General features: G+C 46.9%; 1 pseudogene; it reads left to right on the top strand.

Moving 5' to 3' along the window:
• The first annotated feature begins 6320 nt into the window (after positions 1 to 6320).
• On the top strand, positions 6321 to 6438 carry LOC124557333 (annotated as a pseudogene).
• The last annotated feature ends 8562 nt before the right edge of the window (positions 6439 to 15000 follow it).

The raw sequence follows: 15000 nt of genomic DNA, 5'->3' as shown, positions 1-15000 counted from the left end.
GGACAATGCACGTCCGCATGTATCCCGTGCCACCCAACGTGCTCTAGAAGGTGTAAGTCAACTACCCTGGCCAGCAAGATCTCCGGATCTGTCCCCCATTGAGCATGTTTGGGACTGGATGAAGCGTCGTCTCACGCGGTCTGCACGTCCAGCACGAACGCTGGTCCAACTGAGGCGCCAGGTGGAAATGGCATGGCAAGCCGTTCCACAGGACTACATCCAGCATCTCTACGATCGTCTCCATGGGAGAATAGCAGCCTGCATTGCTGCGAAAGGTGGATATACACTGTACTAGTGCCGACATTGTGCATGCTCTGTTGCCTGTGTCTATGTGCCTGTGGTTCTGTCAGTGTGATCATGTGATGTATCTAACCCCAGGAATGTGTCAATAAAGTTTCCCCTTCCTGGGACAATGAATTCACGGTGTTCGTATTTCAATTTCCAGGAGTGTAATTTAATTTAAGCTCAATACTCGATTTAAATGGTATAACGGCTTTTTTGTAGCATTTAATCTCTCCTGCTTAACAGTCCTCCTTTCTACATGAAGTGGTGCCTTGTGCAACTGATAATCATTTTGGTATCATTTTAATTTTGTTGTACCCCAGTAAAGCCGTAACATATTATAAGTAGGCCTATGGACTTCCGATCATTGTAGGACTAATAACAGTAAGATTCCACAAGAGCTGATTCCTGTAGAAGGTGCAATCCTCGTTTGTACGTAGACACCTAGTCATGAGTTAACAGGTGTACAAACGTAGTTTGTATGTCGAGTTGAGCGAGCGAGCGCAGACCTACGTTCGCGACGTACGCGCCGCAGCCTGTCTTTCTCGTTGGCTTTGGGCAGCAGTTGAGCATCGTCTAGTATGGTTCAAGGCTGTCGCTCTGGCAGATGGTCGTCACATTGAACAAAGAGTGTAAGTTGGAACGTGAACATGGTATACAATTAACTAATGTTACCCTCTCACGTGGAAATTAAAATGTGTTTCTTTCAGTGGTTTATACGTTCTTCCTCTTTCGCATGTCCTTACAAATGTGTCCACAAAGGTTCTTTGTCCTACTCGTTTCTCGAGGGGATCTTCTCAAGTATCGAGAGGTTAATTGTAACTACCCTGTGTTCTGACAGAAGTCTACCAATGCTTCATTTTCTTATTGGACTTCTTGTATAGAGCTGCAGCTGTTCATATTGTAGGTGCAACTCCATTTATACAATTCTGCCTTTGCATCACAATCTCACTAATCAAAAGCATAATTTATAGGGCTCCTGGCCTCAGTTGGTAAGAACAGAATCCTTATAGGATCACTTTGTTGTCTATCTGTGCGAATGTTAAGACCCCTTTTTCCCAGGATCAGGTAGAGATCATGTTGAAATTTACGAAACATACTAAGGTCTATAGTCCATTGTCGGTGTGAAATACACTGACGGAAGAAAAACCGCATCACCAAAAAATAATTAACGTAGTGTAATGAAATTTCAGGAATACACTTGTCTAGGTAGCTTAAGTGATTAACATTGCAAGATCACGGGTTAACGTAAGCGCGAGATAAGACACTGCAAGTTAGAAATGCTGGTACATTAATAATCGGCGTAACATCCAGAATGTTGAACGTAAGCATGCATTGTGTGGTGCTGGTGCCGGATATCAGTTTGCGAGATGGAATTCCACGCCTGTAGCACTTGGTCGGTTAATACAGGAACGGTTAATGCTGTTTGTGCATGACTCTGGAGCTGTCGTACGATGTTGTTCCATATGCGCTCGGTTGGAGACAGATCTGGTGATCGAACAGGCCAAGGCAGCAAGTTGCGCTACAACGTCGATATGTGGGCGAACATTAACCTGTTGGAAAACACCTGCTGCAATGCTGTTCGCAAATGGCAGCAAAACTGGGTAAAATAAAACGGCTCTGAGCACTATGGAACTTAACTTCTGTGGTTATCAGTCCTCTAGAACTTAGAACTACTTGAACCTAACTAACCTAAGGACATCACACACATCCATGCCCGAGGCAGGATTCGAACCTGCGACCGTAGCGGTCACGCGGTTCCAGACTTATGCGCCTAGAACCGCACGGCCACACCGGCCGGCAGCAAAACTGGTCGAATCACCAATCTAACGTACAAATGTGCTGTTACTGTGCGTGGGATAACCAAGAGAGTGCTCCTTTTGTCATACGAAATCGCACCCCAGACGATAACTGCAGGTGTAGGGCCTGTGTGTCTTACACGCAGTCAGGTTGGTTGCACGCCCTCAACTGGCCTCCTAACTAGCACATGGCTATCACTGGCACCGAGGCAGGGCCAGCTTTCATCGGAAAACTCAAAAGACCTCCAGATCTCCATTGAGCTCTCGCTTGACACCATAGAGTTCGCAAATGGCGGTGGTTTGGGGTCAGTGCGTCTGGCGTCAGCGCTACAGTGAGACTGGCTCGGAGCTGTCCCTAAAGTAAACTACACTCCTGGAAATTGAAATAAGAACACCGTGAATTCATTGTCCCAGGAAGGGGAAACTCTATTGACACATTCCTGGGGTCAGATGCATCACATGATCACACTGACAGAACCACAGGCACATAGACACAGGCAACAGAGCATGCACAATGTCGGCACTAGTACAGTGTATATCCACCTTTCGCAGCAATGCAGGCTGCTATTCTCCCATGGAGACGATCGTAGAGATGCTGGATGTAGTCCTGTGGAACAGCTTGCCATGCCATTTCCACCTGGCGCCTCAGTTGGACCAGCGTTCGTGCTGGACGTGCAGACCGCGTGAGACGACGCTTCATCCAGTCCCAAACATGCTCAATGGGGGACAGATCCGGAGATCTTGCTGGCCAGGGTAGTTGACTTACACCTTCTAGAGCACGTTGGGTGGCACGGGATACATGCGGACGTGCATTGTCCTGTTGGAACAGCAAGTTCCCTTGCCGGTCTAGGAATGGTAGAACGATGGATTCGATGACGGTTTGGATGTACCGTGCACTATTCAGTGTCCCCTCGACGATCACCAGTGGTGTACGGCCAGTGTAGGAGATCGCTCCCCACACCATGATGCCGGGTGTTGGCCCTGTGTGCCTCGGTCGTATGCAGTCCTGATTGTGGCGCTCACCTGCACGGCGCCAAACACGCATACGACCATCATTGGCACCAAGGCAGAAGCTACTCTCATCGCTGAAGACGACACGTCTCCATTCGTCCCTCCATTCACGCCTGTCGCGACACCACTGGAGGCGGGCTGCACGATGTTGGGGCGTGAGCGGAAGACGGCCTAACGGTGTGCGGGACCGTAGCCCAGCTTCATGGAGACGGTTGCGAATGGTCCTCGCCGATACCCCAGGAGCAACAGTGTCCCTAATTTGCTGGGAAGTGGCGGTGCGGTCCCCTACGGCACTGCGTAGGATCCTACGGTCTTGGCGTGCATCCGTGCGTCGCTGCGGTCCGGTCCCAGGTCGACGGGCACGTGCACCTTCCGCCGACCACTGGCGACAACATCGATGTACTGTGGAGACCTCACGCCCTACGTGTTGAGCAAATCGGCGGTACGTCCACCCGGCCTCCCGCATGCCCACTATATGCCCTCGCTCAAAGTCCGTCAACTGCACATACGGTTCACGTCCACGCTGTCGCGGCATGCTACCAGTGTTAATGACTGCGATGGAGCTCCGTATGCCACGGCAAACTGGCTGACACTGACGGCGGCGGTGCACAAATGCTGCGCAGCTAGCGCCATTCGACGGCCAACACCGCGGTTCCTGGTGTGTCCGCTGTGCCGTGCGTGTGATCATTGCTTGTACAGCCCTCTCGCAGTGTCCGGAGCAAGTATGGTGGGTCCGACTCACCGGTGTCAATGTGTTCTTTTTTCCATTTCCAGGAGTGTATTTGTAACAGTTCGTTGTATCACTGTGGTGTTAACTGCTGCTCAAACTGCTACTGCAGATTCAGTACGATGTGCCAGAGCCATACACCGAACATGATGGCCTTCCCTCTCGGCTTCGCAAAGTTTCAATGCGGAGACCAGTCTTCTTGTGAGCTGTCATTCTCGTGACCGCCGCTGCCTGCAGTCATGTACAGTGGCTCCCTTCCTGTCAAGTTGTAAGGTGTCAGGCAAATCCAACACCTTCCATGAAAACCCTGACATGATAGCAAATCCGGCAGTATGTCACACAGCTCCGAATAAATCCTGATATTAAATTAACCAAAATAATACGATCAACGAGTGAGTAAATGGAATACCACAGACTAACACGAGAACGTCTAAATGCATGTCATACCTTCCCACCGTGAAACAGACGCAGTTCCGAGTGGAGAAACGAGAACAGAAACAGAGAACAGAGCCGTGTAGGCTAGAAGGCCCTACGATAAGGGACGGACACCCACATCGCTGGCGGATCGCCAAGAGCAGCCCCCAGCCCATGTTAAAAGATAGAGCCCTCCAGAAGAACAGTATAGATCTTACGATTACACTAAAAGGGCCACACCAGCTGCAAGTTTTAGCGTGAGACTATACTCGTCTCTGTTACGTAGCAAACATTAAAAACATTGCCCCACCACGAAAAGTATAACGTTTCTCATTGGATAGACAGAATTTTTGTAGGCGGAGCTTAACAATGAGACCCTGATTGGTCAGTTGAAAACACAGCCAGATATCTTTTTCTTAGACCCACTTTAGTAAATTGTACTAAAGAGAAGTTAGGGAGAGTTGCTTCCGATATGGCGAGGTGTGTGGAGCTGCGCCGCCCGCCGCCCGCCGCCCCCTGACGCTGACTAACCACCGACAAGGTAATGAACGCACGCGATGCCGTATAAGAGCGCATAAGGCTTCACTCAGAACTGCAGAAGTCTCATCTGTTACATCCCTTTTTTACGTAATACTAGTGTCGATCGTCAATTAAAGCTCATGGTATTCACATTTGCTACTTGAAGTTAAAATCTGAAACACGATGATTTTTCTGTGATATAATTATTGAGAAGCCACATCAGCCATTGTAATTTACGACAAGTTAAATAAGTAATTAAAGATAACTGAGGGTCACTGTGCACCATTTTTGATAGTTTTCTCTTTTATGAAACTTAATTTAAATCTAGATTATAGATGTGATATGGCATAGGTCATCCTTCGATCCATTGTAGAACTTGGAAACCCATTCAGGGAATATTCGTTCACATTTTTGTTGAACGCAGTTGGTTTTTATCATCATGTATTAAAATATTTCCTTTTATCAATAGTGCAATTTATAAACAATGTTTTGTGAGTAGAATAAAAATTCCAATGGTAAACTTAACGGCTTTTTCGACGTTATTTTACCAGCTAACTAAAAATAGGAAAGCCTTGAACCCCTTCCACTAAATTTAGTTAATATTAAGATTCTTTTACAGGGAGTGCAGTGGAGCTGACTCTGAAATCATTAAGTATTTGATTATATCATCGCTAGTCTCACTGAACTCTTCTGAACTCTACATGTCATGTGTGGTCTGTCGTCTCCTTACCAGCAACAGGTCCCAGGTTCAAACTAGTCAGTTCCCTAAAAAACACGCTCATTGAGCCGTTGCGCGAAAGTGGTGGGGAGACACGACATAGAACAAACAGACACCACGCAGAAAGTTAGAAAGTATTTCTACAACATCGCTGAAGCAAAATTCAGCTTCTTGTAGACCTATTACACGACCTCGGTCAACGCATTGAGGTGCTGATAGTGGCATCTTTTTCGCCGTAAAGGCATTTTTGACTAACATTAACTCACCATGTCCATTCTCAAATGTAAGTAACGCTCGCGATCGCTACAGCATGTATTTAAAGCAAACCCGATTTGCATCCTCATAGCGGCGCTACTAGTGCCACCCTTAGGCGACTTGCTCGAAATTTGAATTGACATCATCTTTCAGACACAGAAACACGTATTCCAACTTTCGTTTATGCCGCACAACTCCTTCTTGGTTTTGCGATTTTTTCCGTCAGTGTATTTAAGCTCCTGGCGCAATGCAGTCAAAAGAGAGCCATATATGTCACATATACTGATACTAGCAAACTTAATAATCAGGAAAAAGCGTGTGCTTGGGAACAGAGATGTCGAGTAATCGAATCGCGGGCACACAACGGTTTTTTCAGTCTTAGTTTTAACCTAGCCTTCACCTTACAACGATGTGAGGAGTCGCCAGTAATAACACGTGATTCAGATACAACATTAAACTGCAGGCCCCATTTCCCCAGTTGGATAACTGGGATAGGTTAGGGACACGCAAGTCGTTGAAGTGGCTTCCAATAGAAAGACTTACACCAGGACGTTCAGCCACACTAAATTATTTTTACTAGCTATACACATAACTGGCCAACGGCCTTGCCGCAGTGGTAACACCGGTTCCCGTCAGATCTCCGAAGTTAGGCGCTGTCGGGCTGGGTTAGCACTTCGATGGGTGACCATCCGGTCTGCCGAGAGCTGTTGGCAAGAGGGGAGCACTCAGCCCTTGTGCGGCAAACTGAGGAGCTACTTGATTGAGAAGTAGCGGTTCCGGTCTCGTAATCTGACGTACGGCTGGGAGGGCAGTGTGCTGACCACATGCCCCTCCATATCCGCATCCAGTGACGCCTATGGGTTGACAATGACACGGCGGCCGGTCGATACCATTGGGCCTTCATGGACTGTTCGGGAGGAGTATTTTTAGTTTTTTTTTTATACACATAATTGAGTTTGTACGGGACCCTCAGAGCGCGAGTCCTGTTCCTACATGTCCAGCTTTCTCTCTGCTTTTTAGCAGCAGTTTTCCCACGATAACGCGAGTTTTAAAAATGGATAATTGCTTATACGAATCTCAAGACACAGAGACAAGTAAAGGCGCCACGACGGCTCTGGCATGACCTGACCATTCCATCAAGGCCTATAAATGTTCGACTGGGGTCATGTCGGGCGATCTGGGTGGCAAAATCATTATCTCGAATTGCCTAGAATGTTCTTCAAACCTATCGCGAATAATTGTGGCTTGGTGACATAGCACATTGTCATCCATAAAAAGTTCCATCGTTGTTTGCGAACGTGACGTCCATAAATGGCTGGAAATGGTCTCGAAGTAGCCGAACATGTAGTTGACCCAGTCAATTCCAAGCAAACACAGCTCGCAATATTATGGAGACACCACCAGTTTGCACAGTCCCTTGTTGACAACTTGGGTCCGGGGCATGCGTCACACTCGAGCGCTACCATCAGCTCTTGTCAACTGAAATCGGGACTCATCTCACCAGGTCACGGTTTTCCAGTCTTCTAGGGCCCAGCCGATATGGTCACGAGTCCAGGAGAGGCGCTGAAGGCGATGTCGTGCTGTTAGCAAAGGCACCTGGATCGGTCTTTGATGCCATAGCCCATTAACGCCAAACCACTGCGCCAACTCGCTTAATGACCTACTGAATAATGAAAAGAAGTGTATGTTGGCTAAGGTTATGGTGTGAACAATGCTACATTTAAGGTTTAGTCAGCGGTGATTTTATAAGAAGGTGACAAACTGTAGGATGTGAAAGTGTTACACATTAGGCGCCAACACTCAGTTTTATTCTGTCTCATCTGTCCATCGGCATTCGAGATGCGCATTTACCATTGATTCATGTACTGTGATGGATACTTTGTCGCCATACGATCGATACAGATGACATAAGGAAATATATTAGAAAAAAAAAAAAAAAAAAAAACGCATGAACAAGTGAACATCACACAGTTGGGCGAAGAAGTATTTTCATTTTGTGGGATAAAGTGAGAAGCAAAAACCAATAACATGTGGAGCATAATGCAGCTTAGTCATTTGCCAGGACAAAGAGAACTGCTCAGGCATGTAGTGTGTGACAGAGGCAGACAGAGAACTGCAGATATTACAAAGTATTTCTTTCTCTCACTGTGTGGAATGCTTTCATAAATGCTCACTAGTCTGTTGTTGTTGTGAGCTGCTCACTGAGGACGGGTTCGATGCAGCCTTCCACATTACTCTATCCCGTGCAGGCCTCATCATCCCCGAATAACTACTTTAGCCTACAAAATCAAACAATGGAAAATCCAGGATGGAATTATGACAATATTATGGAAAGGATAGATTGCTATTCACCATATGGCGGAGATACTGAGTCACAGATAGGCACAACAAAGCAACAAAAAGAGTGTTAAACAAATACGCTTTTGGCCAAATGTACTTCTTCCGAATTAGACAACATACACGCACGCTTATGCAAACGCAACTCACACACACGTGACCACTGTCTCTGACTGCCAAGATGAGACTGCGAGCAGCTGTGGATGATGGGAGAAGCAATCTGGGTGGAGGGGTAAAGTGGAGGCTGAGGCAGGGAGGAGAAGGGATAACAGGGTAGGGTGAGGGATAGGGAGGGAGGGAGTGAAAAGCAGAGAAGTAAAACGACTCTGGGCACGTTGATGAAAAGAAGGTTGTTTAGCGCTGGTGTGGAAAGAGGGAAGGGAAAATGGTGGGTGAGGGATAATACTATGAAGGTTGAGGCCAGGAGGGTTATTGAAACATAAGATATATAGGAGGGAGAGTTCTCACCTGTACAATTTAGGAAGGATGCTAGCCTACACTTATGTGGACCTGCTTGCTGTATTCGAACCGTGCTCCTTCTCTACAATTTCACACATCTCTCCATTTCCAGATTTATGGTTCCTTCATGCCTCATGATGTGTCCTATCAACAGATCCTTTCGTAATCTGTTGTGCCATAGATTTCTTGTTTCCCTCATTATATTCGTTAATTCTTAATTAGTGACTCGATCAACAAACCCAACCGTTAGCATTCTTCTGTGGAACCAAATTTCAAAAGCTTCTATCCTCTTCTTGACTGGACTGCTTATCGTCCACGTTTCACATCCGTGCAAGGCTATACTCAGTGCAAATACCGTCAGAGAAGGCTTCCTGACACTTGAATCTATACAAGATGTTAACAAATCCCTCTTTTTCACAAATGACTTTCAAATATTTCTGCATTTTATATCCTCCCTGCTTCAGACATAAGTGTTTTTCTGCATAAAAAGCAAAACTGATCTACTACTTTTAGCGTCTCGTTTCCTAATGTAATGCCATCAGCATTTAGTTCTAATACCTTCCATTACATTTGTTAATGTTCATTTTATAACCTCTTGTCAAGACACTGTCCATTCTTGACTACTACTCTTCCAAGTCCTTTGCTGTCTCAAAATTGCAGTGTCATCAACAAACCTCCATGAACTTTTATTCTCTCTCGAAATTTCTCCTTGGTTTCCTTTACTGCTTGCTCAATGTAGAGATTAGATAAAGTCAGGGGTGACTACATTTCTGTCTCACTCTTTCCAGACCACTGCTTACCATTCTAGTACTATTTTATTTGTTTATTTATTCGTTTAGTTGTTCAGTTATGTATCCCAGTCAGATTACATCAAAGTAGATAACACCAGTTTTAGTGTTGACGCACCAAATTTGACGTGAAAATTAAATGCAGTATAAAAATATGCTAAGTGAATGAAACAAGGAAGCGGAAATGGAGAAAGAGAATTGGGGACAGGGAGTTGAAAAATCTCGAAGACTTTGCGGAGAAAAGTTGAGACTGCAGATAATGGTGTTATGGACTCCGTGAGAAGTCAGGAGAGAAGTACTATTGTCGCTCCGTAAACTTTCCTGGAGTAGTAATTGATGATACTCATATCGGGTCTCCAGCCTGAACATAATGTGATGCCCGCATCTCGTGGTCGTGCGGTAGCGTTCTCGCTTCCCACGCCCGGGTTCCCGGGTTCGATTCCCGGAGGGGTCAGGGATTTTCTCTGCCTCGTGATGGCTGGGTGTTGCGTGATGTCCTTAGGTTAGTTAGGTTTAAGTAGTTCTAAGTTCTAGGGGACTGATGACCATTGATGTTAAGTCCCATAGTGCTCAGAGCCATTTGAACCATAATGTGATATTGGCACAATATTTAGGTGGTCCAGCTGGCCACCAGCTTCATGTGAGTAAGCCGTCGCACTAACCCAAATCATCCTTCACTGAGCGCAGTAGTGCTCTAGTCTTAGCTGGCGGGCGAAATACACTTGTAATACCAAATATCTTTAAAATTCTTCCTATTGTAGGGATATACTTCCCTCGAGAGGTAAGAATGCCACCGATTTACTTGTATCTTCTGTTGGTTCCTGCGGACGTAAAATCTGTAGAGCACAACGGATCTGATTGTCGGTATAACGATTCTGTTTCAACACTGGTTTTAAATGATCAAGTTCTTGTGTCAATCTATCTGCATCTGAGATGGCGTAAGCTCTTTTTACCAATGTATGTAATATGCCTTTGCGTTGGTACAATAGGTGACAACCTGATGCATGAAGGTATTCGTCTTACGATCAATGCTGTATCCTAATGTCCCGTCATCTCTCCTGTAGCCCAAGATATCTAAAAACGGAATTTTTCCATCCTTTTCAACTTCCATCGTGAACTTTATATTGGGACGCAGATAATTAAAATGATCTAGGAAACGATCCAGAGCATCCCTACCATGTGGTCATGCCATAAACGTATCGTCGTTGTGAGAATGATCACAATTTGTCGACAGGTGACATTGTCCGTTACTGTAGACAGAAGAAAACCGTTGAAACTTCGAAGATTGCCTAATGACGGCGTTTCCACGGACACAGTCTGATATTTCCCAGGACGAACTGACAACGCATATCACCAATATTGTGTCAATATGACGTTACGTTACGTCTGAAGACCCGATATTAATATTATCGAGAAGTACCATTGTTTCAAGGGCTACATCATTACTTCATTTTTAAAAGTGAAGAAATGGAAAATCCCTTAGGGGGCAGGTTTCTCCATACTCGAGTGCTTACTGTACAAAAGAACGCTTGAGAGAAGTATCCAGTGTACTTGATTTCACATCCATAGCTAGCGAGGGGACGTAGTGGTAAAGACATTGGATCCACATTAAAGTAAACGACATTACAAGTACTCACCCGTTCAGTCATCCAGATTTAGGCTCACCATGGTTTACCTAATTCGATTAATACAAATGTCAGAACTGTTCCTATGAAAAGGCCACGGTCAATTTCCTTCCCAAGCTTTCTCCATCTGAGTTTTTGTTCCGTATCTAATGGCTTAATTATCGGTGGGAAGATCAAACCTAATGTGCTTTCTTTGTTTTGCTTTGTTCACACCCATTCTTCCGAAGAGACTGAAAATCTTCACGCAATCATTTAAAACGATAAAGGCAACGTGAGAGTAACACTTTTGGAATGTTCACATCGAATCTAAAATTGGCATCTGACGTATCAGGACATTTAATTGGTATCATATCTTGATTTTTGTGTCATTTACTACTTATAAGTACGTAACGCAACACGAGTAAACATGTAACAGTGTTGAGACGGTTCAAAGACAAATTTTGATGTGGTTGTATGTGCTTCTGTAGTTCCCAGCGTCACTGCACTGATCAGGCACAATATTCGAGACGCGTCCTGAATCGCAAAGTAGGGGACAACAGAGGATAATATAGAGTTATGTTTTCCTTTCGACTGGGAGATGTCAGAAGGAAGAAGTATTTTAACTGTCCCATGAAGTTGGCTGCTCGATCATGCACAGTCCCAAAGCATCGACTGCACACCAACTAACGCAGTGCCCCGAAACGGCATCAAGAAAATCGCGGACCCGGGCACCAATGGAAAGAGCGGGCAGCGTAACACCTCCAGAAAGACAGAGTTCAGCGCCCCCTGTCAAAGCTAATTTAACCAGCCGCCCATCGCTAGGAGGCCCGCGCCACCATCTATGTCTGCTCCACCGCTCCTCTTCCCTGTGACTTCATCTCCCACATTGACAGCACCTTCTCCACCTATGTGATTGCTGCCGACATCAATATCCATAGCCGCTCCCTTGCCGCCCTTCGGCGGTGGCATCAGTTCCTCTACCACCTCCCTGTCCTTCTCACCATAACGCATGCTCACCACCCCCGTCCGGCTCCCCGCCCTGCAACCCCTCCCAAAATCGTCCATGACTACCGTTGTGCCAGCTGGGATGCCTACTGGGAATCTGTCACCACCAAGATCGAAGCCAACCTCTTAACTATCACCATCCTGACGACATCGTCCACGTCTAGTGACGCCATGGAGGCCCATGTTCCTACTAAAACCATCCACCCCCACCATCCCACTCTGCAGGCTGTCCACCTCCTCTGCGAATCCCGCCGCCTCTATCGCTCCATCCTGTGCACTCGTCCCATTACCCCATAACGACAGCCACCATCCCGGCAACCTCAGTAAGGCCAATCACTTCGCTTCCCACCATTCAAAGGTCTTCTCCATCCCTGACTATCCCCACTTTGATTATTCTCTTTTACCCACTGTCATGGAATGTGCCGATACCTCCGCCACTCCACTTGCTCCTAGTCTCCAATACTTGGGGCAGTTGCCCCCCCCCCCCCCCCAACATCAACACTCCAATCACAGCACCAGATATTAAACTTATCCTCTCATCCAAACACAACATGGCCCCTGGTCACGACTGTGTTACCTACCACCACCTTACAGAAAGCCCCTTCTCCTTCTTGACTGTCCTTGCCAATCTCTATAACGTCATCCTCTCTACCAGCTTCTACCCAGACCTGTGGAAGACTTCCCACGCACTCTTATTCCTCAAATGCAGCAAACCCCCTTCCATCGCCTCTTCCTATCATTCCATCTGCCTCACCTCCGTCTTCAGTAAGGTCTTCGAATCCATCCTCTCCCATTGTATCCATCAGCACCTGAATCACCACCACCTGCTCCCTCTTACACAGTGTGGCTTCCGACCCTCGTTCTCCTCTGAAGACCAACTCCTTAACCTTGTCCACCTTCTCTCCATCCAGCTTAACTTCTGACGCTCTGCAATTTTTGTTTCCCTCAACCTCCAAAATGCCTAAAATGCCTATGATGGCATGTGGCATCCCGGTCTCCTCTTCAAACCTACGCCCTGCCTATCAGTTTTGTCCATCTGGTCGCTTCCTTCCTCTCACGCCGTCCTTCCTATGTCGCACTCCACAACATCAACTCCTGTATCTTTTATCCCACTGCTGGCGTCCCCCAGGGCTCTGTCCTCTCCCCTCTCCTCAATCCCCTGTACACCGCTGATATACCCAAGCCACCCCCACCTGTCCACCTTCTGCAATATGCTGATGTCACTGCCTTCCTGGCTCTCTATCCTACCCAGTTCGCCACTTGGTGTAACCAGTGGTTCCTTTGTCTCAAACGCTCCAAAACCCAAGCAATCATATAGGCCGCACAACTCACTCCTTCCATCTCCATGATTTTTACCTCACCATTTATGGGCACCCCATCCATCTCTCCCCTCACCCTGAGATACACTGGCCTCACCATCGATCGTCACCTCACCTGGACCCCGCATCTCCTGACCATCCAGCAGAAAGCCCATTCCCACCTCCGCCTCCTGAAACTCCTGTCTGGCCGGACATGGGGATTGCTTCCTTCTACCATCCTCTACACCTACGAATCCCTCATCCATCCTATCCTCTGTTATGTCAGCATTGCCTAGATCTCCACACCCACCCTCTTTTACAAGGCCCTCCAAATCCATGAATGTCATGTGCTCCGCCTTGCCTTCTGTATCCACCTTCCTTCTCCCACACGGCTCCTGTATGATCTCACCCCTTTCCCCCACCTCCTTTTCCACCAAGATTTCTGCATCCTTTACACTGTCTGCAGGCTTGATCCCCCCCACCCCCTCGTTTCCTCCTTCCTCTCGACCCCGCGTCCATTGTCGCGCATCTATCGCTGTATCCCTCCCTCTCTTTACCTCAAGACCCTCCAGCTCCGCCATCAGGGTAATTTCCAGCACCTCCCCCTCTCGGATGTGGAACTTCGCCATGACGTCTACCCTTCCTTTCAACTGTAGCCCGGCCCTGTTCCCCCCCCCTCCCCAGGGCACCCTTTTTCCTCTCCCCTCCTTCTCACAAAGTGAATTTTTCTCCTTCCCCCCTGAGTCCCTGCACTCCCTCCTTGACTGCTTCCCCCCCCCCCTGGCGCTCTTCAGCGCTTCCCTCAACCGTCTGTCCCTATCTCCTCCCCTCCTTCTCTCCTCCCCTCCTTCTTCCCTACTCCCTTGTCTGTATGCCACTGGCAGATCCTCTTTGTTTACTCATCGTCATCAGTGTACTACGTCAGTGTCGTGTTTGGTGCTGATCTCCTGTGCCTCAAGAGCTGTGATTTTAATTGTGTGCTGGACTTGTACATAGTGTTATTGTCAGTGATTGTTATGTGCTACGCCATCCGTCAGTACTTTTATGATCCGGTGTGTGGTTTTGTTTTGTCTGTGCTCATTTTTTACGGTTTTTATCTCCTTTATACAGTCGCCCCCTTTTCTTGTCTGTTCTCTTCCATGATGTTCCCCCTTTTTATATCTATGTACACCATATTCGTTCCTTTATGTTATTTTAAATGTCTTCTATTTTATGATTATTGTCTTTTGGCTGAAGAGCAGAGCATATGCTGCTGCCAGCCCACCACCAATGGGTCACTGAAATACAATAAAGAAAAAAACCTGGTAGGCTGCAGTTCGATTGCAGACTTCGAGAGCATCAGTACTGAGTATTAGGAAGGTGATACTTAACCTGCGCACTGAGAGTAGTAATAGATTGACAAGGTACTTGTTTGTACAGAGACTTGCGTGTCGAAAGAGATGAAATGATGATGATTAGGACAACACAACACCCAGTCCCTGAAAGTAGAAGATCTCCGACCCAGCCAGGAATCGAACCCGGGCCCTTAGGATTGACATTCTGTCGCGCTGACCACTCAGCTACCGAGGGCAGACAATCTTCAAGTATTTTGTACAGATGATTTGGATTCCTGCCAGCAGCCATCGCAACTACTCTCCCATCTTGTTTGTGTCGGTGCTGACTCCCACAGTAGCTGACATGACAGATCACAAGCTGATGATACTGTCTTCTACCACCATTAGGCAAGGTACAGGGCGTTGTTATAGGTACTGACTAGTAGAGGACAATGAAACAAGCAAATAATC

The sequence above is a fragment of the Schistocerca americana genome, chromosome X (assembly GCF_021461395.2).
Source record: "Schistocerca americana isolate TAMUIC-IGC-003095 chromosome X, iqSchAmer2.1, whole genome shotgun sequence".
Lineage (NCBI taxonomy): Eukaryota > Metazoa > Arthropoda > Insecta > Orthoptera > Acrididae > Schistocerca > Schistocerca americana.
Note: the sequence above shows the minus strand (reverse complement) of the source record. Positions and strands in the feature narration are given on the sequence as shown.